The sequence below is a fragment of the Arachis hypogaea genome, chromosome 17 (assembly GCF_003086295.3).
Source record: "Arachis hypogaea cultivar Tifrunner chromosome 17, arahy.Tifrunner.gnm2.J5K5, whole genome shotgun sequence".
Lineage (NCBI taxonomy): Eukaryota > Viridiplantae > Streptophyta > Magnoliopsida > Fabales > Fabaceae > Arachis > Arachis hypogaea.
Genome location: NC_092052.1, coordinates 96,927,480 through 96,954,783, shown reverse-complemented (window position 1 = coordinate 96,954,783; position 27,304 = coordinate 96,927,480). Strand labels below are relative to the sequence as shown.

Genomic DNA, 27,304 nt, shown 5'->3' with positions numbered 1-27,304 from the left:
ATTTAGTTTTCAAATTTTAGAGAAAATATATAATTGAAATAGAAAACTTTTAAAATCAAACAAAAAGTCAAGTAGTTAACTGAAAAAGATTTGAAAATCAATTTTGAAAAGATAAGAAGTTAGAAAAGATTTTGAAATTAAATTTTGAAAAAGATATGATTAAAAATCATTTTGAAAAAGATTTGAAAAGGAAATTAAAAAGATTTGATTTTTGAAATTAAATTTGATTACTTGACTAACAAGAAACTAAAAGATATGATTTTAGAATTTTAAGATTGATCCTTTCTTAATAGGCAAGTAACAACTTGAAAAATTTTGGAATCAAAATATTAAATGTTAGTATTAATTTCGAAAATATGAAATAAAAATAAGAAAAAGATTTTGAAAATCAAATTTTAAAATTTTCGAAAATATTAAGAAGGGAATTGAAAAAGATTTGATTTTTTTAAAATATTTGAAAAGATAGAATTTTTAAATTGAAAATTTGACTTGACTAATAAGAAACAATTAAATTTTAAAATTTTATGACTAAATCAATTCAAATTTTCGAAATTTATGAGTGAAATAAGGGAAAGATATTTTTTTGATTTATGAATTTTGGATTTGGATCCTCTAAAGTTTGGATTTCACTTTAGAGAGTAAAGTGTGATATCTCACCATTGATTTCATAGGTGGGACCAAAAATAAATATGAAAGAAAAACTATTCAAGGATAGAAGATCACACTTTACTCTCTAAAGTAAAATTCAAACTTTAGAGGATCCAAATCCATGAATTTTTATGAGGAGAGAGAAAAACATAAAAAAATGATGCAAAACACAAGAAATTAAGATCAAAACTAATAATGCATGCAAGAACACTTTGAATGTCAAGTTGAACACCAAGAACACTTTGAAGATCATGATGAACATCAAGAACTTATTTTTGAAAATTTTTAAGAAAAGAAAAACATGCAAGACACCAAACTTAAAATTTGACACTAGACTCAAACAAGAAACATAAATTTTTTTTTGTTTTTATGATTTTATTAATTTTTTTTTTAATTTTTCGAAAATTAATTGGAAAAAGAGAGAATAAATAAATTCAAAAATTTTAATAGAAATTCCAGGAATCATGCAATGTTAGTCTAAAGCTTCAGTCTAAAAAAGATTAGACATGGCTAGCCAAGCTTCAGTAGAACATTACATACAACAGCCAAATTGATGGGAATCAACTAGCTCCTGTGATGAAAAAAGCATCATCTGAAACTCTAGAATTCATTCTTAAAAATTCTGAAGAATTTTTTTTTGAAAACTAAACATATTTTATTTTGTTCTTCAGAAAAAAAAGTTTATTTATTTTTTTTTGAATGATTTTTTTCGAAAATAAAAAAATAAAAACAAAAAGCTTAAAATTAAAATAAAATTACCTAATCTGAGCAACAAGATGAACCGTCAGTTGTCCAAACTCGAACAATCCCCCGGGTCGTCCAAGTAATAAACCAGCAAGTGTACTGGGTCGTTCAAGTAATAAACCTTACGTGAGTAAGGGTCGATCCCACGGAGATTGTCGGCTTGAAGCAAACTATGGTCATCCTTGTAAATCTCAGTCAGGCAGATTCAAATGGTTATGAAGTTTTGATAATTAAAATATAAATAAAATATAAAATAAGATAAAGTTACTTATGTAATTCATTGGTGGGAATTTCAGATAAGTGTTTGGAGATGCTTTGTTGCTTCTGAACGTCTACTTTCCTACTGCGTTCTTCCAATCATGCGTTACCTCCTTCCATGGCAAGTTGTATGATCCTCTCGGATGAAAACAATCCATATGCGCTGTCACCGCACGGCTAATCATCTGTCGGTTCCCGCTAGCGTCAGAATAAGACCATTGTCTTTTCGTGGTTTATCTTGTGCTTATTTTAAGGGATTTTACCACCTTTTCCCATATTTATTCAAATGAAATAGAATGGTTTTGTAATCCTCCCTTGAATTGTACTTAAGTATAAAAACATGCTTTTTAGGCCCTTAAATTGATGATTTTAATTTACTTTAATTCCATTCGATGCCTTGATGTGTTTGTTGAGTGATTTCAGGTTCATAAGGCAAGTATTGGATGGAAGAAATGGGGAGAAAAGCATACAAAGTGGAGAATGCATGAAGAAACAAAAATTAGAAATGCATCAATCGGCGCGCTCGCATACAAGGCGCGCATGCGCAGAAGTGATTTTGCATAGAGACGCGCACGCGCACATGCCGCATACGCACGGGTGAAGAAATAGCCAATTGACGCGCACGCGCACATGTCGCGTACGCGCCGATACTCTCACGTGACCCACTTAAAGGCAAAACCCTGGGGGCAATTTCTGAGCTGCCCAGGCCCAATTCCAACTTGTTTCTGAGTGTATTTCATGCAGAATTAAAGTCCAAGCAAAGAGGGAGCAATTAGTTAGTCAACATGAGCCTTTAGTTAGTTTTCTAGAGAGAGAAGCTCCCTCTTCTCTCTAGAATTAGGTTAGGATTAGGTTAAATTATCATAGATCCTTGTTTAATTCCTTGCTTTCATCTTGTTTCTTTTATAATTTCTCATGTCTACATCTTGATTTTCTTAGTTGTAATGTTAATTTCTCATTTTGCTCTCTTGTATGTTGATGAACATTGTTAGATCCAATTTTATTTTAATGCAATTCCATGTTTCTATGTTTCTTTTATGTTGATCTTGCTTGTTATTATTGGTTTCTCACTTATGAAAGTTATGGGTCTATTTAATTTTAGCATTTTGTGATGTTTACTTTTATTGCACATTAGGTGTTTGATATAATGCTTCCTATAGTTTTTGAGTAGTTCTCTTGAACCTTGGCCGAGGCTAAGGGGATTGAGTGATCTTGAGTCCTTGGGCTTCATTGAATTGGTAATTCTAGAACCCTTGGGGATCAATTTGATAACCGTTGACTCTAGCCTACTACTAAGTCAATTAGTAGCTAGGTTGGGACTTATGGATTGATGTTGATCAAGCCATTTGACGTACTCCAAGCCTAGGAGTAGACATTACGTACTTAAGGCTTTAGTGAGTAGACCTAATAAGCTCGGTTCCTTATAATTATAAATATTTGAATTGTTGACCAGGATAGTGATCTCAATTACCTACGTCTCAGCCAAGAGTCCGTTATCTTGCTTCCCTTAATTACTTGCTTGATTTACACGTTTGGTCAATTAAATTCTTGCTCATTTAATTTCTTGCCCTCTTATTAATCAAACTCCCCTTGCATTCTCAAAGCCAATAATTGACCACCGCATTGCCATCCTCGTGAGATGATCCGGAGTCTAAATACTTCGGTAAATTTTTATTGGGGTTTGTACTTGTGACAAAACCATATCTTAATTTGATGCGAGAGTTGTTTGTTGGTTTGGAGCTATGCTTGCAACGAAGTAATTCCTTTCTCTAAGAAGAAAATCTAGACCGACAACAATCCTTGAGCTTATCTCATTCACATAGATAGGTTGCATTTCATACTCTCTATCTACCATTCCTCTTCACTCTTTTAGTTCTCTTGAACTTAACATGAGGACATGCTAATGTTTAAGTGTGGGGAGGTTGATAAACCCCATTTTTAGGGTTTATCCTATGCTTAATCTAGTGGATTTTATCCATTATTCTCACACTTATTCATGTAAATTGCATGTTTTACATTTTCCTTCTTGATTTTGTGCTATGATTGAAAACATGCTTCTTTGGCCTTAAATTGCTAATTAAAAATCCTCTCTTATTACCATTCGATGACTTGATATGTGTGTTAAGTAATTTCAGAGTTTATAGGGCAGGAATGCCTTAGAGGATGGAAAGGAAGCATGCAAAAGTGGAAGGAATACAAGAAACTGAAAGAACTGCTAAAGCTGTCCAGCCTTACCTTCTGGTACTAAATCGACCATAACTTGAGCTACAGAGGTCCAAATTATGCGGTTCCAATTGTGTTCAAAAGCTAACATCCGGGGCTTCACAATGATATATAATTTTCCGTAGCTGTTCCAAATATAGGTGATGCACACACGTGGATCACGAGCACACGTGACCTGGCAAAAATCTAATCCACGCTCACGCGTGGACGACGCTCACGCGTGGATGACGCTCACGCGTGACTTTGCAGCGACCTGTACGTATCAGAAATCGTTGGGGGCAATTTCTAGGCTGTTTCTGACCCAGTTTTTGGCCCAAAAAACACAGATTAGAGGCTATAAAGTGGGGGAATCAATTCATTTATCAATACAACTTTTATAATTCATAATTTTAGGTTTTAGATGTAGTTTTCTAGAGGGAGAGGCTCTCTTCTCTCTCTTAGGTTTTAGATTTAGGATATCTCTTAGGTTTAGGATTAGGATTTCTTCGTTTTCTTCATTCCAGGTTCAATGTTCCTTTAATTTAGTTTCTCTTCTACTTTTATTTGTTCTATTACTTTAGTTTGTTTATTTTCCCAATTTGATTTATGAACTCTCCATGTTAGATTTGATTTCTTTATTTAATGCAATTTGAGTTATTTTAGAATTATGATTGCTTTCTTCTATTTATGATATAAATAATTTGGATTTTTCCCCTTTTGGCTTTGGTTAAGTAATTGGTGACACTTGAGTTGTCAAACTCAGCTATTGATTGAAAATTAGAAATTGCTGATTGATTTGGATCCCTCTAAAGCTAGTCTTTCCACAGGAGTTGACTAGGACTTGGGAAATCAAGTTAATTAGTCCACTTGACTTTCCTTTATTTAGTAAGGGTTAACTAAGTGGGAGCGATAACAATTCTCATCACACCTGATAAGGTTAACTAGGATGGGATTTCCAGTTCTCATACCTTGCCAAAAGTTTTTCTAGTTATTAATTTAATTTTTTGCCAATTTATTTTCCTGTTCTCTATTTCAAAAACCCAAAAATATATCCTTTTTCATAACCTATAATAAATCATACTTCCCTGCAATTCCATGAGAGACGACTCGAGGTTTAAATACTTCGGTTATAAATTTTATTGGGTTTTGTTACTTGTGACAACCAAAGTTTTTGTAACTTTGTTGGTTTAGAAACTATACTTACAACGTGATTATTTTTATAAAATTCTTTACTGGCAGAAAATCAGTTCGTCAGCAATCCTAGAACTTCTCATCGAAAATGGATATTCATGCTTAACAAAATAAATAACTTAAACCATAAATCATAAATAGGGTTATTTTAGGGGATTTCTAACTAATATTAAATCACACCGCTGTATCCCACAGTCGTCACCAACCTAACCTCTGTGTGATCCCATCGCCACTGCCTACCTAACCTCCTCAGCACCAGACAATCACAGATAATACAAGCAAGTAAAACACAAGTAATATACATATATAGCAAGTAAAACAACTAGGAAATAAGTGTATGTGCCAGGCACTATATCTTCAAAACGATAGTGTGCCAGGCATTATATCCTTGGAATAAAAGCATGCCAGGCGCTATACCCTCGGACATGGCAGAAAGGCGACATCCGAAAGGATGTGTCGGGTTGGCATTTATAGACCGACAAGTGATATCACGAGCCAATAGGACAGGCATTCATCATGTGCATCTTCTATGTGTTTTGTTTGCTTTGCCTAATTTCATCTCTTGTTTAAATGAATAAATTCCAAGGATTCATTCTGAGGATATAGTGCCTAGCACACTCTTGCGAAAGAGAAGGAAAACAACAACAACATCTATTTCATCATAGGTACACTATCATTTCAAGGATATAGTGCCTGGCACATTATCCCCATCCAACAAGTCCATCGACCTCAAATCATCACCAGTCATCACCATTTCTCATCACAAATCATTTTCAATTAACAATTCTCAACATTCCAAGGATATAGTGCCTGGCACACTTTCCTTCGATATCCATCAAGCTCATAATAACCATCATCAGTTCTTAATTCCACAAGTTACCATCCATTCATAAGTTCTCAAGCCATTGCCAATAAAACACTTCGCTAGTTTACCCACAACTTCAGAAACTTAAGTCTCCGTCTTCTAAACTCATAACTAAAATACCTCTTTTTATTCACTTATTATTTTCTCCCCTGATTCCAAGCCTAAAATTGTTAAAAAGGTTTTAAGTAAGTGTTACAGAAGTTTGCAAGCTTGCCGGAAAGGTAAAACAGTTAAAAACAAGGTTTTCGTTGAAAAATAGGTAAGTGTGCGTACGCATAAGGTTGTGCACACGCACGCCCATAGGAATTTTCATTAAGTGTGCGTACGCATAGAGGTGTGAGTATGAACAGGAGTAAAAATTTCCAACTCTGCACATTCGCACAATGCGTGCAAACGCCCTCAACAGAGTGCACCTTCCAACGTGTGAGTGCGCACAAGGCTATGCGTGCGCACAGCTTGCAAAACTTAATTGGTTGTGTGCGCGCACAGTCTAACGACCCAATTTCTGGTACGTCATGATCATACTAGAAACTGAGCGCTACCAACTTGTCTTCCTAATTATTATCTATTATTTATTATATGAGCCTGGTTCGTTGTTAAAGGCGTAGTTATTTTTCGAGGTACTTTTTTTTAAAACATTTGTATTAATAAATAGAATCATTCATAATCAATTCAAAATTAATAACAGATAAAACAGGTATAAATAACCACACATAAATACATAACAAGCAGTTGACAATATTCGGTGATCCAGCCTTTATTAGAGTATAGACTTTTAGTTAGAACACCCCAAGATATAGCTAGATAATAACTATATCTATATATATATATATATATATATACAACATCCCAGGCCTTGACCTGTTCAAGAAGTCCCTAAGCTGGCGCCCAGGCTAGCCTAGACTCTATACTCACCTAGTCCCTCTAAACTACTAAAGCGAGGAAAGTACGTTCTAAGTCTTCAAAACTCAAGTCAGGTGGAACGTCATCAAAAGGTAGAACATCATCTACTAATCCTTTGCACGATCAGACATTGCCAAATGATATTTCTCTGGTACCTCATCAAGTAGCCACACAACAGAAGTCTCGTACACAGGATTTAGGTTAAAGTTCACGTACATACGGGGTGCAGACATTGGCTAGTCTCACAGTATATACATATAAATAGAGAACGAGATTCACCATAGACTCAGAAGACTACCTAGAGCAGAATCCTTTTCGCGAATGATCGTCAGCGAACTATGGAGGGGTACTCATGCTTCCATCTGAAGGGGGAAAGAGAGGGAGAAGGGGTAAGAACTGGGGAGTTCTTAGTAGGGCCGGGGTTATTAGTTAAGTTTATTAATTCTGTGTTGCTTAGCAGATAAATAGCAGAATACGGAGAAGCAGTAAATAGAAGATATAGATAAATAGAGAAAATAGAGAAAATAGAACACAAACAGAAGAATACAAGAAAATAAAACACAGACACAGTGGATAGAATACAAACAAAGAAAGCATACATTCAAACAACAATCATAACAGAAGAAATGCGCAACCAAGTATGATGCATGTCTGTCCTAAGCAGGCCATGATCTCATGTGTCGGTTTACACCCTGCATCCCGACATTACCCAGGAACTAGTCCTAGATATGGCTTTATCTCTGTAGGTGAACTTCGGCCTAAAGAAATAGCACCCCTGTAAGAGAACTTCGGCTTACAGGAATAATCTAAACACAACACAACAACTTTCTGTAGGTGAACTTCGGCCCACAGAAATAGCACCTCTGTAAGTGAACTTCGGCTTACAGAAATGGCACCCCGTAAGTGAACTTCGGCTTACAGGAATAGCAACTCTCTGTAGGTGAACTTCGGCCTACAAGAGCAACACCCTGAGATACACAATTGATATTCACTGTAGGTGAACTTGGGCCTACAAGACCTCTAGGGCCAACAGAAAAGCAGCAGATGAATATATAATAGGATATTATGCCACAAGGCTTAACTCGTTATTTTTACACTCTTTTCCTCTATTCTCTTTTTTATATTACTCTTTTCTCTTTGCCTCTTTGCTCTGCTCTGGTTACTCTTTTCTCTGTATCTCTTTACTCTGTTCTGATTACTCTGTTTAACATATGTATTTGAAGCTTATGTAAATTTTGGTATGAATAGTTAGCCTGTCCCAAGTATAGGTTCATTAAGTCTATACTGAAACAGTTTAACTTTTCATATAATACCTAACCCTAGGTGCAACTCAAGAACTAACTATGTTGCTCCTAGTTCGTTCACTAGTCTCTGTTAGTTTCTGTCATTAAAACCTCACTATCATGTTATTACCACTCCCTAAGTGTTTTATGAAGGTAATTATGAGATTCTACGCTTAAAGTTGTCTTTCTAAAGCTTTTACAGAAAACTGCTTTTTTCGCATTATTTTATTATTTTTATTATAATATTATTTTTAATTAAATATTATTATTTAATATTTTATTATTTTTTATTATTTTATTAATATATTTTCGAGATTTACCTTTCCTTACCCTAAAAGTTATATAAATTCACTTTTTACCACCCGTAACTTTTAATATTTCTACTTTAACCACCCTAACTTTCAGAAATTACAAAATAACCCCCAAACAAAAAAAATATTTACTTCCTTACAATTTTTATGAACTAAGAACTTTCTCTCCTTTTTCTCTTGATGACTTTTGGCCACAATGAGCAAATGAGGCAGCCTTGGGGGTTTTAGGGGTGTAGGGTGAGTTGTGATTGGTTGGCTTGGAGGTGGGTTAAAATAATATTAAAATATCTCAGGTGTATAACTACTAAAACTAGATATATTGGAACACTTGTAAAAACATCTCTAAAAATTATTTTCTGAGCTACTAGAATAAATGACACTAGTAACATATTTAATATGAGAATAGAACATGTATGATGAGGCCTTAGCATTGCTAAAGTCATCAGAGAGTGTTGGTGCTAAGCTGCACCAGTAAACTGTGAACCCGGTTAAACCGATTTCCTGTTTTTAACTAAAACAGACCAGGTAACTTTATAATATCATTCAACCATCTTCTAATACTAATATAATGATAATATTATACTATTATCTCTGTTCTCTCATGAATCGAGTCCGGTTCGTTAAACAGAGACTATTTACGAAAACTAGAATCAAAACTCGTAAACGATACGGTTCAAAAACTAAGTTCTTCGTGACTATGTCATCGAGCTTGCCTCAAAAGAGAGGTTCTAGCTTAAGGATGACATAATGATAATGAGGATTGAGATGATTGATAATATATCAGAGGTGTTCCCTTTAGTGATCTTCAGGAGAAATTCGTGCATTCAGAAAAGATATCGCGTACTCAAAAATTGGGGTTGTTACACACAGAGCGTGCTAGCGCTCCCAACAGCAGCCATATCCCCATGTGTGCGGACGCACAAGAGTGTGCGTGCACAAAAACCAAATTTTGGACACCAACTTTCAATGATCATATATTTCTCTACAAAAATCATTATCTTTATTTTGTTACAAAAATCATTCAATTTCGAAAATCGTAGCTCAAGATATGATCCGTCAAAGTTAGCCCAAAACTCATTTTTACCAAAAACCTTAAAAACTCAAATTCACTAAATCTCTCAATTCAACACCAAACTACTTATAGTCCAAACAATACCAAAACAACACAAAGGTTCCTACCACTCATTTCTCAAAAATCAACCATTCAATCATCTAAATCATTTAATACTCACCTCATCCAACTTTAAAATTCAACCTAAATTCACATCAAATTTCCTCAACCACCATCTAATATCCACATCAACCACAAGATCCTAAAATCCAAAATCATCGTCAACATATATCATAACACATCATAATCATCAATATCCTTTAATCCAAACCATCACAAATATTTGACATTAACTTATTACCATGAATTCTTATAATCCTCATTATTCATCAATATAAAAAATCACCAACAATACTTATCAACACCAAGCATCAATTTATCATCATCCAAAATTCATAATCCATATCATTTATCAACAATATCAACACTCTCCTTCAATTACCAACAATATCAATATTCATCATTAATCATCAACCATATCAACAAACCCACATCAACAATAATAAATCACAACATTCATCATCAACCTTCATAGTCATTAAATACCAACAATCAACATCAAAATTAATATATTCCATATCTCAAAACTCTATATCATCATCACCACCATACAACTTATCTTCAAACATCAAAGTTACATACAATTAGACATACACCCAAACATCCAATCCTATCTTAAGGTCAACTAGCCTAAGGTTCACGAAACATTAAATATTACATAAAGAAAACCAAAATCATACCTTGGCCAATTTCTAATATGCTCAAAGACCAAACTTGAATCCAACAAGCTTACACCATGCTCCAAACCACCAAAGCCAAACCAAAAGCCACCACCAACTCCAAAAACAAGCTTCATACATACAACATAACCATGCATTATCAACTAAAGCTCACACTACATCAAATTACAAGGATATAGAGGTTCCTTACCTTATTCAATGGTGATTGGGGTAAAGCCCGACAATTACCCGCTACTAGAGATCACTTAAACAAGCAAAATCACAAAATATACTCAAAAGCTCTAACCCAAAAACGCAGAAATTTAGGGCTGGAAACTGGAGCTTGAGTTTCGAAATCTTACCAGTAAAACCTAAATAGAAATGAAGAGCTCATTGAGAGCTTCGCGTGGCCACAAACAGCTCGTCAATCGGAGCTCCGTAGCTCAAGTTATGGCCAAAAGAAGGAGGAGGTGAATAGTGCACTCTCTTCTTCCTCTCTTCTTTCTTTTAGCGCCCTTCTCATCATATTAGGGCAAGAATGAGCTGAATGCTCATTAATATAGCATATAAATGTTGGGCCTTGGGCCCGGTTTAGGCCCAGTCCAACTCGTTAGCATTTTTAGCCCATTTGGCCCACTTTGGGCCAAAACCTTTAAGATTAACGCCCGTTTGGTTTGATAAGTTAAATTACAAACCAACAAGTTAACAAAATCATATAACCTACTTTCCCTTTTAAATCATATCATTTAACCAAAAAGTTCCGACCTAGTTTCAAAACTAAATCATTTAAACCAAAGGTCCAAACCAAATTTGAAAATCATTCTAAACCTCAAAAACTTTTTCAGCATGATTCAAGACTATACCAGTTAGAAACTGAAAATCATAGTTAAAACCACAAAAGCATCAATCGTTACTTTCGTTGCCACTAGTGCTAAGCCGTACCCATCAACCGATATGCCGTAAACTCCACGAACTGGTCCTCTTGAACATGTTGAGCTCGAAACACATTGTCTAGGTTATTCATCTTCACTATCTCTCCGTGAATGTGATCGACCTCATCTGTGAGTTGCCATTCGAGTTGTCTTCCCAAGCTAAACAATCGATATTGAGGTAATCAGTCTCAATATTCTGAGCTCAGTGCTTCAATTATCCCCAAAGGCACTCACAAACAAGCATGCTATGCATATCAAGCAGAACCTAAATAGCATGAAAGAAAAACGACCCAGAGTGTGCAACAAAGCACAATCGGTCTATCCCTCAGGCTCACGAGGACAAACCGCTCTAATACCACTATATGTTACACCCTAATTATCCTAAGCCTTACCTTTAGCCGTAAAGCAAAGGTTAAACAAAGGTTACGACAATTCTAAAGCTTATACATATTTATATAGAAGGAAATAATATATTCTAGAAGACCGATGAAGGATTAAGCTAAAAAATAGAATTACAAAAGCGCAAAATGTTCACACGAAGCTAACGCTTAAGATACAAGGTATAGATGCAAGAGAATAGAACATACATAGATATAAGAGTATAATAATTATAAGGAACTAGCCGCAGCTCACGGAGTTTAAGCCGACTAGTATATACAGTCATACAGAATTTTCAAAAGTAAAGCAGCTTATACAAAGTACCTCTCTCAAAGTAAGCCTCTAAGGCAATATAAACACAAAAGTGAGAGAACTAGTCAAGTGCCCAAAATGGCAACAAAAATGGAATAAAGTCCTCCGCTCTATCATTATCAAACAACTCACCGAGGTGGGTTATGACCTGCATCTGAAAAACAACAACAAAGTATGGAATGAGAACCGGAGGTTCTCAGTATGGTAACAGTGCCCAATATATAAGATGTAACATTTCGGGACGCCAAAGGCAATCCTAGAACTTCACATCGGAAATGGATATTGATGACTTGCATCATCTACCTCTTTCTCTTATCTAAAAGGACCATAAAAAGAGTGTAATCTTGTTCAATCAATGCAATTTCATGAGTTAAATGGTGAATATTATGGTACATTGATTTGAAATGAGTTTCTGTTGAATCACAGGTGAAAAGAGCAATAAAAGAAGAAGGAAGCAAGAAAGGGAAGTTGGGCGTGTGAGTAGGACGTGCCACTTGGTACAAATGCCACCAAATTGTATGGGCGTGGCACGCCAGCCAAAGGGCGTGACACGCTAGTTAGTAAATCTAGAGAAGAAGTCCATGGAGCTTTCAATGGGCATGGCAGGCCAAGGCCAAGCGTGGCACGCCAGGGAGATGACGCACAATGGGCGTGGCACGCCAAGGCCAGGCGTGGCACGCCAGTTATAAACTCCAGAGAAGGGATAATGGGCTTTAGTATGGGCGTGGCACGCCAAGGCCAGGCGTGGTACGCCAACCATAAATTCCAAAGAGCATTCTTGAAGGTCCATAAGGGACGTGACACGCCAGGCTGGGCGTGGCATGCCAACTCCATCATCTACAATGAGCGTGCCACTTGAGGTCGAAGGCGTGGCATGCCAATACATTTGAGCAGAGGAGCATGGAGGAAGCACCAACAAGGGCGTGCCACTTGAGACTTATGGTGTGGCACGCCAAGTCAAGAATGAATGGGCATGCCACTTGGGTTCTAGGCGTGGCACACCAAAGCTTGAAGAAACTCGTCCTCATAATGGGCGTGCCACTAGAGATCGAAGGAGTGGCATGCTAGTTCATTAGTCCAGAGAGGAAGAATGCAGCTTCTACAAGGGGGCGTGCCACTTGAGATTGAAGGCGTGACACGCCAGCACAAGCCCCCATGGAAAAAGATGATTGGGTGTGCCACTTTGGACTTTAGGCATGGCACGCCAAGGCAACATGAAGAGGGGTGTGCCACTTGATGATTGAGGCATGGCACGCCAATATCACTTTCACCAAGGGCGTGCCACTTGGGACCTAGGCATGGCATGCCAGTATAGTTGACCAGAGAAGAGAATGAAGCCCTCATCAAGGGCGTGGCATGCCAGTTTAACATTCCAGAGAAGAGGTGGAAGAGTTCACTAAGGGCGTGGCACACCAGACTTGGGCGTGCCACACTAGTTCAAATTACCAAAAGAAGATGATCATGCTTTATTGAGGGCATGGCACGTCAGACCTGAGAGTGCCACGCCAGTTCAAGTATCCAGAGAGGAAGAAGAGAAGAAGGCTATATGGGCGTGCCACTTAAGCTCGAAGGCGTGGTATGCCAGGCTAGTTTCATGAGAAGGGCATTCCACTTGGAAGCCAGGCCTGGCACGCCAAGCCAAGTTGAGAAGCTGGGTGTGACACGCCGCTCACACGCCAGGCACATGGTTCATTTTATGAGTTTTTCCTCTTATTTTCAATTGTAATTTTCTTTTTCTTTTTGTAACTTTTAATTTCTAGTGCTAGGAGTAGTATAAATATCCCCTAGGAGCACTGAAAAGGGGGTTGGCTAGTAGGTTAGAAAGTTGGGTTGATAGTTTAGTTTTACTTTTACACTTCACTTTATCTTCTTCCATCTCTTGTACTTTTCTCTAAGCTATGAGTAGCTAAACTCCCTCTAATTAGGAGAGGGAGCTCTGTTGTACTTGATGGATTAATGATAGTGAATTTCTTCTTCTCTTCATTTTCTCTTTGATTTTCTAGAAAGAATTTCGTTCTTCATGTTAGTGTTCAATCATCTTGAAAAAGAGGTTGAATGCAAAAGGGGTTTCATGGGAACCTTCGAAAAGGAAGCATGTAACCATGCTTGAAATCCCTTCTCACACTTGAGTAGATTTGGGTTTTGGGATTGGATATGGTGACATGAAATCCACCCATTATTTGGATCTGTGAGGATGTGTGGTATAATCAGGGACCAAGCTTATCTCTCTTCATGAGCAATTAGACCAAGGAATTGGCGGATTATCAAGATTTGAGAGATTGAATCACCAAGGGATTGGGGTTCAATCAATCATAATTTTCAAGAGGTCAATGAGTTGCATGATTGAAGAAGAGATGATCTAGATCTAATCCAAAGAGAGCAATATCTCCCATCCCAAGGAATCTTCCTTATTCTTATCTTTCCTATTCTTTATAGCTTTCTTTAATTTCTGCTATTACTCATTCCCCATTTACAATTCAGTCATTTATGTTCTAGCACTTTACATTCTTGTTATTTACTTTTCTGCACTTTATTGCTTTTCTTTACCTTTAAGTCATTTACATTTCTGCTAATTTAGAATTCTGCACTCAACAATCTCTATTGCTTAGCTTGATGATGAGTCCATATTTGATAATATATTTTGACTCAATTTGAATGGATTCTAGCACATGAACTCACACTTAAGCACCAAAATAGAATACTTTTGTGTTTTGTCCCCAATTTGATCCTAAATGTGAAAACATGCAATTTTGTGCTTGAAATGATCAATTTAATTCCACTTTTATTCTATTTGATGCCATGACATGTTTGTTGAGTGATTTAAGGTCTCAGGGGCAAGAATGGATAGCCAACAGTGGATGAAAGCATGTACAAGTGAGAAAACATGAAGAAAATAACGAAAAGCACACACGGCGAAGTGTGCGTGCACACAAGAAGGAATTTCCATGTGTGTGTGCGCACAACCACCTGTGCATATGCACAGGTCCCTGCACATGGTTGCATTAATGAAACACGTACTTTGTGATTTTTTAGGCCTCTTGGCTCATTTTGGAAGGCTTGGATGCTGATTTTGGATGCTATATGAAGGGGAATTCAACACATATGAAGGTATTAGCTATTATTAGGACTTAGACATAATTTTCCATAGTTTTACATAGTAGGAGTAGGAGTTGTGTAGATTAGGGAGAGCTCTCTTAGGATTTTTACTTTAATTTCCATTGTATCATTTTATAGCAAGCTTTAACATTGGATTTTGCCTCTTGATGACAAGTCATCTTAGCCTAGTTTCACTAGCCTTTTTCTTTTGTTTTCAATTGAATTATGCACTTTCTTGAGCCAAAAGCAAGCCAATTGGGTAGATTTTCATGTTTCCTTTGATTTAATCAACCATGTATGAATTCATGCTATTTCATGAGGTTTTATGCTATAATTGTCACATATTATGAAAGAATGAATATCTCATGATTTTGAGCATAGCTTTGATGTGTTTGGTTGATTAATGATAGGTGAAGAAAGCTTGGAGAAAGGTTGATGCAAGAAGGAATGGCTAGGAGGAAGAGAGAACAAAAAGTTTGAGCAAAAGTTTGCCTCAAACTTTAGCTCAAACTTTTGGATTAATTGAAAATGAACCAGGAAGCAAAAAGCTGGACCAAAAGTTAGCCTCAAACTTTTTGGCTAACTTTTGGGCAAAAGCTGGAGCAAAAGTTAGCCCCTAACTTTTTGGCTAACTTTTGGGCAAAAGCTGGAGCAAAAGTTAGCCCCTAACTTTTTGGCTAACTTTTGGCATGAAAAACACTCCCTGGATGAGCAAAAGTTTGCGCCAACATTAGCCCCTAACTTTTTGGCTAACGTTGGCACATGAAAAACACTCCCTGGGCTAGCAAAAGTTTGCGCCAACGTTAGCCCCTAACTTTTTGGCTAACGTTGGCGCCATGAATAAGCAAGGGGAGGCCAACGTTGGAGCAAAAGTTAGACCCCTAACTTTTGCCCCAACGTTGGTATCAGCAAGGAAGGGTGCTGATGTGAAAAGTTGGAGCAAAAGTTAGACCCTAACTTTTACTCCAACTTTTACTCAAGCTTTCATGATTCCAACCCGGTTCAATTCGGTTCTTCTCCAAACTCCAAGAGCAATCAACCAAGGCCTCTATCAACCCAATTCCATCAAGAGAAAAGGCCCAATTGAAGGCTTTAAGACCATTTGAGGAAAGTGTATAAATAGCATAGGATTTAAGTTTTTAAGGGAGCTTCCCTTTTAGTTTTTCAGAATAGCTTTCTTTTGAGTTTTGCGGAAAGCTCACTTTTATTTTTCTTAGCATTGTTGTTTAATTGAAGAGAACTTGGGAGGAGAATTGATCTCTCTTCTTCCTTGTTCTTGACCAGCACTCTTTACTTTTCTTGTCTTGGATTTTGGGTGGAGAATTGAAGAAATTCCGTTTCAATCTCACCTTGGGATCTTGTTTAATTTTCTGCTTAATTGAATTTCAGTTTCGGTTACTTGCTTCTTCATCTACTTTCTTTGCAATTTACAATCTCCTTTGCAATTGTTCTTGTTGGATCTAGGAAGGCATTGAGATCTAGACTTGGTTTTCTAGTCTCTTGGGTCCTGAGATCTGAATTCCAATTTTACATCCTCTGTTTACTACTTTCATGCTCATTTTACTTTTCTGGTTTAGATCCGATTCAATCCAAGTCTTCTTCTATTTCTCTGCTTGTTGCAATTTTACATTTCCTTGTTTAATTTCTGCAAATCCAAATCCCCATTCCCTTTACAATTCAAGCCATTTACATTTCTTGCACTTTAAGATTTCGCAATTTACATTTCTTGCGTTCTAAGTTTCTGCCATTTAATTTCTTGTTCTTTAAGATTTAGCACTTTAATTCCTGTTCTCTTTAATTTCATGCCAATTACCCATTCCCTTTACTTTCTATGCAATTTAAATTCTGCAAATCACAAATCTCTCAACCAAATCTTGATTCGCTTGACTAAATCAACCACTAAACTAAAATTGCTCAATCCTTCAATCCCTGTGGGATCGACCTCACTCCCGTGAGTTATTATTACTTGATGCGACCCGGTGCACTTGCCGGTTAAGTTTGGGTGTTTTGGAGAAATTCGTTCTTTCCGCGAAAATATCCCATCAAGTTTTTGGCGCCGTTGCTGGGGATTGATTAGATTGACAATGATTAAGTGAGGTGGTAATCTAGATCAAGCACTTTTTATTTTCTGTCCTTTAATTTTCAATTAACCCACTAACTGTTTGAATATTTGCTTAGGCTAACTAAAACTTCATTCTAGCAATAGATTGAAGTGTCACTGGTTTGTGTGTTTCTTATGTTCTGCTTGTATGTCAGGTACAAGAAGAATTACACCCATCTTTCATGAACAAGACGAAAGAACTCTTAGACGGTTAAGAAGAGCGGAAAGAGGGAAAAATATTGTTGGAGAAGAGGAATCAGAAGAAGAATTCCAAGATATGGAGGAACATTCAACCAATCCACCAGGTGGAGCAGACAACAACAATAACAATCCACCCCAGAGGAGAGTTTTAGCTTCCTATACTTTTGCAAATCCTAGACATTGTGGAAGTAGCATCTTAACTCCAAATGTCAATGCAAACAATTTTGAACTAAAGCCACAACTCATCACTTTGGTTCAAAACAATTGCTCTTTTGGTGGAGGACCACTTGAAGATCCAAACCAACACCTATCCACCTTCTTGAGGATTTGTAACACTGTTAAAACTAATGGTGTGCCTCCTGACAGCTACAAGCTATTGCTATTCCCATTTTCTCTCAGAGACAAGGCCACTCAATGGTTGGAATCCTTTCCAAGAGACAGCATCAACAATTGGGATGATCTGGTAACCAAGTTCCTTGACAAATTTTACCCACCTCAAAGGATCACAAGGTTGAAGACTGAGGTACAAATATTTACACAAATGGAGGCTGAACCCATCCATGAGGCATGGGAGAGATACAAGTCTCTAATCAGAAAATGTCCTCCTGAAATGTTCACTGAGTGGGATAAGCTGCAGAATTTTTATGAGGGCTTAACATTGAAATCTCAAGAAGCTTTGGATCATTCAGCTGGAGGTTCCTTGCAACTCATGAAAACTGCAGAGGAAGCTCAAAATCTCATTGATATGGTGGCTAACAACCAATATTTCTTTGCTCATCAAAGAAACCGCCAACCATCACAAAGAAGAGGAGTAATGGAGCTAGAAGGAGTGGACTCAATCTTGGCTCAAAACAAGATGATGCAGCAGCAAATTCAACAACAATTTGAACAAATGGCCAAGAGGATTGATAGTCTCCAAGTTGCAGCAGTTAACACTAGCCAACCATCAACTACATGGGGACAAAATGAAGAAACTCAAGAAGAACAACAACAAGAGCAAGTATAGTATATGCACAACCAAGGACCAAATGAAGTGTATGGTGATACATACAATCCATCCTGGAAGAACCACCCAAACCTCAGATGGGGAGATAATCATACCCAAAACCAACAACCATGGCAGAGGAACTCAAACCAAAACAACCCAAGAAGCAACCAAAACCACAACCAACAGCAGACTAACCAAAACCCCTACAGAAAACCTCAAAACAACTACCCCAACCCCAACCAGTACCAATCTAATAACAAACCCACCAACCAAAATGCCTACCATCCACCACCCACATCTCATAACCCACCTCAAGTATCACCTGAAGCCCAAAGAATCACTAACTTGGAGGCCGTGATAGACAAAATGTTGAAACACCAGGAAATGACAACCAAGAATCATGAAGCATCCCTAAAGAGCCTAGAGAGACAGATGGGGCAAATCTCAAAGCAGATTTCTCTTGAGAGACCCTCAAGCTCTCTGCCGAGTGACACGATTCCAAATCCGAAGGAAGAATGCAAGGCGATACAATTAAGGAGTGGGAGAACATTGATGAGCAATAATGACACTATAAAGAAGCAAGCAGAGAGCAGCAAAAGTGCAATAGAAGATGAAGAGCAAACAAAGGCAAATGAAGCCAAGGATCAAGTTGTGATGCCAAGCAAGAGAATTGAGAAACTCAAAGAGAAAGACAACCAGCCACACGGTTCAACAGAAGTGACTCAGGGACAGCAGCAAATAGGAAAGAGCATCACACCTCCACTGCCATATCCCCAGAGGTTCAACAAAGAAACCAGGGACCAGCATTTTCACAAGTTCCTTGAAACTTTCAAAAAGCTGGAAATCAATATTCCTTTTGCTGAAGCACTTGAGCAAATGCCTCTGTATGCCAAATTTTTGAAGGAGCTTATCAACAAGAAAAGAAGTTGGGATGAGAAGGAAACCATACTGCTCACTGAGGAATGCAGGGCTTTGATTCAAAAAGGGTTTCCCCCTAAGCTTGAAGATCCAGGGAGTTTTTTGCTACCTTGCACCATTGGGAAATTAACCATCACTAAAGCAATGTGCGATCTAGGAGCAAGTATCAACTTAATACCATCCTCCTTGGTAAAAAAGCTACATATAGAGGAAGTTAAACCAGTACAGATATCTCTAGAGCTAGTAGATAAGTCAACAGTATACCCCAGGGGTATGATTGAAAACCTTCTGGTCAAGGTGGACAATTTCATATACCCTACAGATTTTGTGGTTCTAGATTCAGAAGGGGATGATGGTGACTCTATTATTCTGGGAAAGCCATTCTTGGCCACTGCTAGAGCTATCATAGACATAGAGGAAGGAGAATTAACTCTTAGAATGCATGATAAGAGTGTCACTCTGAAGGTGTTACCAGAAGCACAGTTTGGTAATGAGAAGAAAAACTATATGGAACTTGACAAGGAAGAATCACAGTTAAAGGAAGAAAGCAACAAGGCGATTCACAACAACACCCCAAGGCAAAAGATTGTGCAAACTGATGAAGAAGTCCAAGAGAATATTGGAGTATTAGCCACTGAAAGGATGAAAGATCCCCAAGGTAAGCCTACGGCCAGAAAAGAAAGGTCAACGAAAGAAAGGATGAAACGCAGAAACAAAACAAAAAGGGGTTGGAAGAATAGGAAGATCCCAATAGAGGGGCTTTCCAAAGGTGACAAAGTGCAACTGACATATCAACAGCTGGGAGCAAGCCAACAGACTGATGACTATTACACTGTCAGCAATATACTCTCATTAGAGCACGCTGAAATTGAACACCAGAGAACAAAGAGGAGGATCACAGTCAGGGGAGACAAGCTGAGGCACTACAATCCTCAACCACCATAAAAGAAAACCCCAATGTCAAGCTAGTGACAATAAAAGAGCGCTCCATGGGAGGCAACCCATGATTTAAGATTTATGTCATTTTAAATTCAATAAGCTATGATCATCTGAGCATGAAATTTGTTTTCATGGACTAACTCAATGAATGCAAAATTTTTTTTTCATATGCTAAGACTTCTAAAGTTTGGTGTGCCTTCAAGCACACCAAACCAGTGTTACAAATATTTTCACGTTATATGCCTAGCATATGACCAAACACTAAGTTTGGTGTTTCTCTTCTCATGAAAAAAAAAATCATGCATCAATGATCATACATTATCTCTTATTGAGACTTATCAATTAAAAAGAAATCATAGTCTGTGATGAAGGCATCAATTATGACTTACCACTAGCATCTCACATTTACCCCTTAAGCAAGATACAAGTTTGGTGTTCACCAAACTTTGATGCACGGATTTAGGGACACAATTGATCCTTCATGAAAAAAAAAAAAGAGAGAGAAAAAGGAAAATTATGATGAAAACATTTCTTATAAACATTTGACCAAGAATGACATTGGGATTTCAATTTCACTAGTTGGAGGGAGAACCACATATTTTCAACTATATGACCAAACATTAAGTTTGGTGTCCTCCAAGGAAAGTCACAGTTCAAATGGATATAAGGAATGATGATTCATATAGTGTTAATGAAAAGAAGCACTATTGCCACGGTTTGATATAGCTAATGTGTGTTGTCTTGTTGTGATGACTAGGTGGTCAAAGAACACTTTATGAAAGAGACAAGACAAAGGAAAGCGTAGCATGAGGACAAAATTTCATCACATGCCTCAAAAAGAGAATCTGCCACTCCTTGAAATGATCACGGCAGAGACAATTGAAGAAGGAAGTTTTGTCTTCATTCATCCTTACATGCACACCTTTGATTCACATAGTATCTAATTGCATCCTAGCCCTTCATTGTTCATTTAAATGACATACCACCTCCAAGCCATGCATGTGACCGAATCCTTGCACTCCAACCATTTAAACCTCCCTTCATCATTTCTCATCATAACAAGCTCGGCCTCAAAATTTCATCTTTCTCCAAGACACACATCAAAATCTCTAACAATCTTCACACTCCCTTTAACCTCAAGAGTCTCAAACAACCAAGTGATCATGGCCTCTTCCTCAAGAACCAAATGAAGAAGAGGGAAAGATCCCATGGTGGAGGAGAGCACCCCTGAATATGACCAATGGAGATTCAAATCTCGGTACCATCAGATGCAAATTGAATGGATGAATGAGAAGAAGATATATCCAGAAATTCCACTCTTGCTGCCGGACGATGGATGCCAAGAAATGAAGGACAAAATTCAAAAGAGAAGGTGGGAGGAACTCATATCACCAATCACCCGAATCAATGCTAATATCATAAGAGAGTTCTATGCCAATGTCTCAAGGCTTGACATGAGTGAGGCGCCAACATACAAGAGCTATGTGCGGGGAGTGGAAGTAGATTTTAGCTCGGATGCAATCAAGAAAGTCTTGGGACTAAAATCAGTTCGCTTTAGTGAACCGGGATACCACCAAAGGGTAAATGGTGATCCGGATTATGATGGGATTGCTAGAGATATTTGTATGGAGAACACAGAGTGGGAAGGAGATGACAAGAATAAATACAAGTATTTGAAGAGAGTTAACCTTACGCCGGAAGCAAAGGGATGGTATGAGTTGTTGAAAAGATCAATTCTGGGCACAGTAAACACCTCAGAAGTTAACAAGAATAGAGCTATTATGTTGCATTGCATAATTGTGGGAGGAGAGGTAAAAGTTCATGAAATTCTGGCAAAGGACATTCAAAAGCTTGCTGAGAAGAATTCGGCCGGATCTTGGTTGTACTATCCAAGTACCATTTGGAGGTTGTGTGCAAAGGCTAAAGTTCCAATGGAAGAGGAGAATCCAATGTGGTTAAGCCAAGGTGTAACGACCCAATTTTCAGTACGCCTAGGACATACCAGAAACTGAGTGCTACCAATTTGTCATCCTAATTATTATCTATTATTTATTATATGAGCCTGATTCGTTGTTAAAAACGTAGTTAGTTAGCGAGGTACTTTTTTTTTTGAAAACATTTGAATTAATAAACAGAATCATTCATAATCAATTCACAAATAATAACAGATAAAACAGTTATAAGCAACCACGCATAAATACATCACAAGTAGCTAACAACATTTAGTGATCCAGCCTTTATTAGAATATAGACTGTTAGTTAGAACACCCCTAGATATAGCTAGATATTAACTATATACATATATATACATACAACATCCTAGGCCCTGACCTGTTCAAGAAGTCCCTAAGCTGGCGCCCAGGCTAGCCTAGACTCTATACTCACCTATTCCCTCTAAACTACTAAGCGAGGGAAAGTACGCTCTAAATTTTCAAAACTCAAGTCAGGTGGAACGTCCCCAAAAGGTAGAACATCATCTGCTACTCCTCTGCACGATCATATGTCATCAAAGAGCGTCTCTCAAGTACTTAATTGAGTGGCCACATAACAGCAACATCGTACGGAGGACTTAGGCTAAAGTTTGTAGAAAAGCGGGGTGCAGACGTTGGCTGGCCTCAAAGTATATACATATAAACAGGTAACGGAGTTCACTCTAGACTCAGAAGACTATCTAGAGCAGAATCCTCTTCTTGCGAACGGTCATCAGCGAACTATGGTAAGGTACTCTTACTTCCATCTGAAGGGGAAAGGGAGAGAGAAGGGGTAAGAACTGGGGAGTTCTTAGTAGGGTCGGGGTTATTAGTTAAGTTCATTAATTCCGTGTTGTTTAGCAGATAAATAGCAGAATACCGAGAATCAGTAGACAGAAGAAATAGATAAATAGAGAAAATAGAAAGCAAAACACAAACAAAAGAATACAAGAAAATAAAACACAGACACAGAGAATAGAATGAAAACAAAGAAAGCATACATTCAAACAACAATCATAACAGAGGAAATGCGCAACCAAGTATGATGCATGTCTGTCCTATGCAGGCCATGAGCTCACGTGTCGGTTTACACCCTGCAGCCCGACATTACCCAGGAACTAGTCCTAGATATGGCTTATTTTCTGTAGGTGAACTTCGGCCTACAGAAATAGCACTCCCGTAAGTGAACTTCGGCTTACAGGAATAGTCTAAACACAACACAACAGCTTTCTATAGGTGAACTTCGGCCTATAGAAATAACACCTCTGTAAGTGAACTTCGGCTTACAGAAATGGTTTAATCACAACAACTTTCTGTAGGTGAACTTCGGCCTACAGAAATAGCACCTCTGTAAGTGAACTTCGGCTTACAGAAATAGTGCCCCTGTAAGTGAACTTTGGCTTACAGGTATCACAACTCTCTGTAGGTGAACTTCGGCCTACAGGAGCAACACCCTGAGATACACAATTGATATTCACTGTAGGTTAACTTTGGCCTACAGAAATATCAACTTACTGTAGGTGAACTTGGGCCTACAGGACCTCTAGGGCCAATAGAAAAGCAGCAGATGAACATACAACAGAACATCATACCACAAGGCTTAACTCTTTATTCTTATACTCGTCTCCTTTATTTTCTTTGTGATATTACTCTTTTCTCATTATCATCATTCATTATCATTCCCATTATTCATCATCACTTTCACATTCTTATGCAGTACTTCTTTCTTTCTCTGTTCAATCATACTTTACAGACTTTACATCTTTCACTTTATCTTTTTACTCTGCTTTGATTAATCTTTTCTCTATATCTCTTTACTTTTCTCTGGTTACTCTGTTCTCTGTGTTTTCTCTACTCTGCTCTGATTTTTCTGCTTAACGTATGCATTTAAAGCTTATGTAAATTTCGGTATGAATAGTATGCCTGTCCAAAGTATAGGTTCATTAAGTCTATACTGAAACAGTTTAACTTTTCATATAATACCTAACCCTAGTCGCAACTCAAGGACTAACTATGTTGCCCTAGTTTGTTCACTAGTCTCTGTCTGTTTTTCTGTCGTAAAAACTTTACAGAATTTTCTTTGGTTTTTATCTTTTCTTTAACTTTTTATCTTTTCTTTATATTTGCCTCACTAATATGTTCTTACCACTCCCTAAGTGTTTTATGAAGGTAATGATGAGATTCAGCGCTTAAAGTTGTCTTTCTAAAGCTTTTACAGAAAACTGCCTTTTCTGCATTATTTTATTATTTTTATTAAAATATTATTTTTAATTAAATATTATTATTTAATATTTTATTATTATTTATTATTTTATTAATATATTTTCGAAAATTACCTTCTTTTAACCTTTTACTTTATAAATTCACTTTTTACCACCCGTAACTTTTAATACTTCTACTTTAACCACCCTAACTTTCAGAAATTACAAAATAACCCCCCAAACACTAAATTAATTACTTCCTTGCCCTTTTATGAATCAAAAAGGTGTTCTTCATTGTTCTTCACCACACTCAAAGTGTTCTTCATGTTCTTCATAAATTCTTCAGATTCTTTCTCTGTTTTTACCCGTTTTTCAGTCTTTTCAGCAACCGATTTTTACTATAATTCATAATAAATTAGCAGCCACTAAAACCCCATATTTTCTACATGATTTCAACACAAATTGAACCTCAATTTAAGCTTAGGGTTTCGTTTTTCCAGCTGCCCAAGAACATGAACTTTAAAGCTTGAATTTCATCAAATTTCATCAAAATTTCACCAAAATTTCAACAAGAATTACTCATATAAACAATCAATTTCAAGCATAACCAAACCATATCATAATCACACAACTCAAACACAATCAATCAAGATTAAATTCGTCAATCCCTACCTTGATTTGCTGCTCCAAATTCGGTTAGACCTTCAGGTGGTCCTTAAGCACTTTTTCCTCCTAAAACACATCAAGAACAACTTTAAATCCACAAACTCTCAACTGACCAAATCTCCCTCAGAACGTTAGGAAGAGATATCTCACCTTAGACTTTCTGAAAATTAATGTTTCTTGGCCCTCAAGTCAAGTTAAGCATGATTCCTAAGGAAGAACATCAAGAAAACACATGTTTTGCATGGTTTTCCTTGAAAACCGAATTGAAGAGGAAGGGAGACAGCCATCTCACCTTATTTACAGCCTTGATAAGTCTCATGGTTATGTAGAGGAAGAAGAGAGGATCATTTTGGTGAAATCGGAGTTTTGATTTGAGTTTTGGTTCAGAAGAAATCAAGCTTTGAAGATTAAGTGTTCATGAAGTTTTCTCTCTTTTCTCTCCTTTCAATTTCGGCCAAAATGATGAAATGAGACAGCCTTGGAGGTCTTGGGGGTGTAAGGTGAGTTGTGATTGGTTGGCTTGGAGGTGGGTTAAAATAATATTAAAAATTATTTTCTGAGCTACTAGCATAAATGACACTAGTAACATATTTATTTTGAGAATAGAACATGTATGATGAGGCCTTAGCATTGCTAAAGTCATCAGAGAGTGCTGGTGCTAAGCTGCACCAGTAAATTGTGAACCCGGTTAAACCGATTTTCTGTTTTTAACTAAAACAGACTAGGTAATCTTATAATATCATTCAAGCATCTTATAATACTAATATAATGATAATATCATCCTATTATCTCTCTTCTCTCATAAATCGAGTCCAGTTCATCAAACTGAGACTATTTACGAAAAACAGAATCAAAACTCCTAACCAATATGGTTCAAAAACTAGGTTCTTCGTGACCGTGTTATCGAGCTTGTCTCAACTAAGGTCCTGAGTTAAAGATAATATAATGACAATGAGGATTGAGATGCTTGATGATACAGAAAAAGTATTCCCTTTACTGATCTTTCGGAGAAATCCGTGTATTCAGAAATGATCTTGCGTACTCGAAAATCGGGGTTGTTACATTCTACCCTCCTAAAAGAAAATTTTGCCCTCAAAATTTAACATGCGCATAAGAAGTTATAGTATTATCTAGCACAAACAAAACCATAGTGTGGTACTCACCTCGAGTGGAAGAATTATATGCATTTGTGTTGCCAGCAGTTACGGTAAAAACCCTTCCTTGTTGTTTTGGCCTTGCTGGATCTCGAACAAACCTCCTTGGGCAAATCCTAGCTATGTGTCCAGGTTCTCCGCAAGCATAACAATGGTTTGTCCCATACTGACATGGTATGTTACCATGATCTTTCCCACACCTTGAGCATACTGAAATATCCTGAATTTCCTAAGGTTGACCTCTTTCTTCCTCTCCCAGATTATTGTTGTCGTATTTGCCATTGTTACGAGCGAGAAAGTTACCATTTCATTGATTCCTATTTTGGCGATGGAACTGACCACTGAACTTAAAGTTACGACCTTGAGGGGCTAGATCTTGAATAAAGTATCTTCCTGAGGTTTCCTTACGATCTGCTCGAGCTATCGCCACCTTTTTCGAACATTCTTCCACTAGTTTACTTTTATTCACCAGTTCAGCAAAATTTCTTATCTCTAATGGAACTACTGAACTCATCAGATCCTCATGAAGGCCCCTTCAAACTTCAAACACTTCCATTCTTCAAAGTCAGCAGGATTCCCTTGGCAGATCTTGGAGAAACGGCACAAGTCATCAAACTTACGGGCATATTCTGCAACAGTTGTGTTACCCTGTTTCAGCTGCATAAGTTCCATCTCATTAGCGTCACGAGCTGCCCTCGGAAAATACTTCTTATAAAATTCATCCTTAAAAGTATTCCAAGGAATATCGCCTTCATCTTGTTGCAACAGTCGCTGTATCCCCTGCCACCAATGCTCAGCTTCTCCTTCCAGCATATAAGTAGCAAACTCCACGTGTTGGCCTTCTGGAACATGCTGCGCTCGCAGTGATCATTCAATAGCTCGAAACCAGTTGTCAGCATCAGTCGCAATGAGTGTACCTTTAAACTTAGGCGGTTTAACCTTCAGAAAAGTCGCAAGGGTCATAGGTCTTTCAAGATGCCCTAAGTTATTCTCATCATTCCCACTATCTTCTCCATGTTCATTCTTATTCCCGTTTCTCACCCCAAGACTTTCAACAGCCCTAGCCGCTACTACTGCAGCCTCACGCACTGCCTCAGCTACAGGTTCCACCGGCACCGGGGTCACGATCATCGGAGCAATCAACGGAGTGTTTCCTTCAGTAACGGGAGAAATCCCTTATTATAAGGAAGCCAAAGATGTTCATTCTGATTAC

At 37.5% G+C, this 27,304-nt stretch overlaps 1 pseudogene; it reads right to left on the bottom strand.

Annotated features, from left to right (window-relative positions):
• LOC112763539 (uncharacterized) overlaps window positions 1-26,373 on the bottom strand; it is a 42,155-nt pseudogene extending 15,782 nt beyond the window's left edge.
• Between the last annotated feature and the right edge of the window lie 931 nt (window positions 26,374-27,304).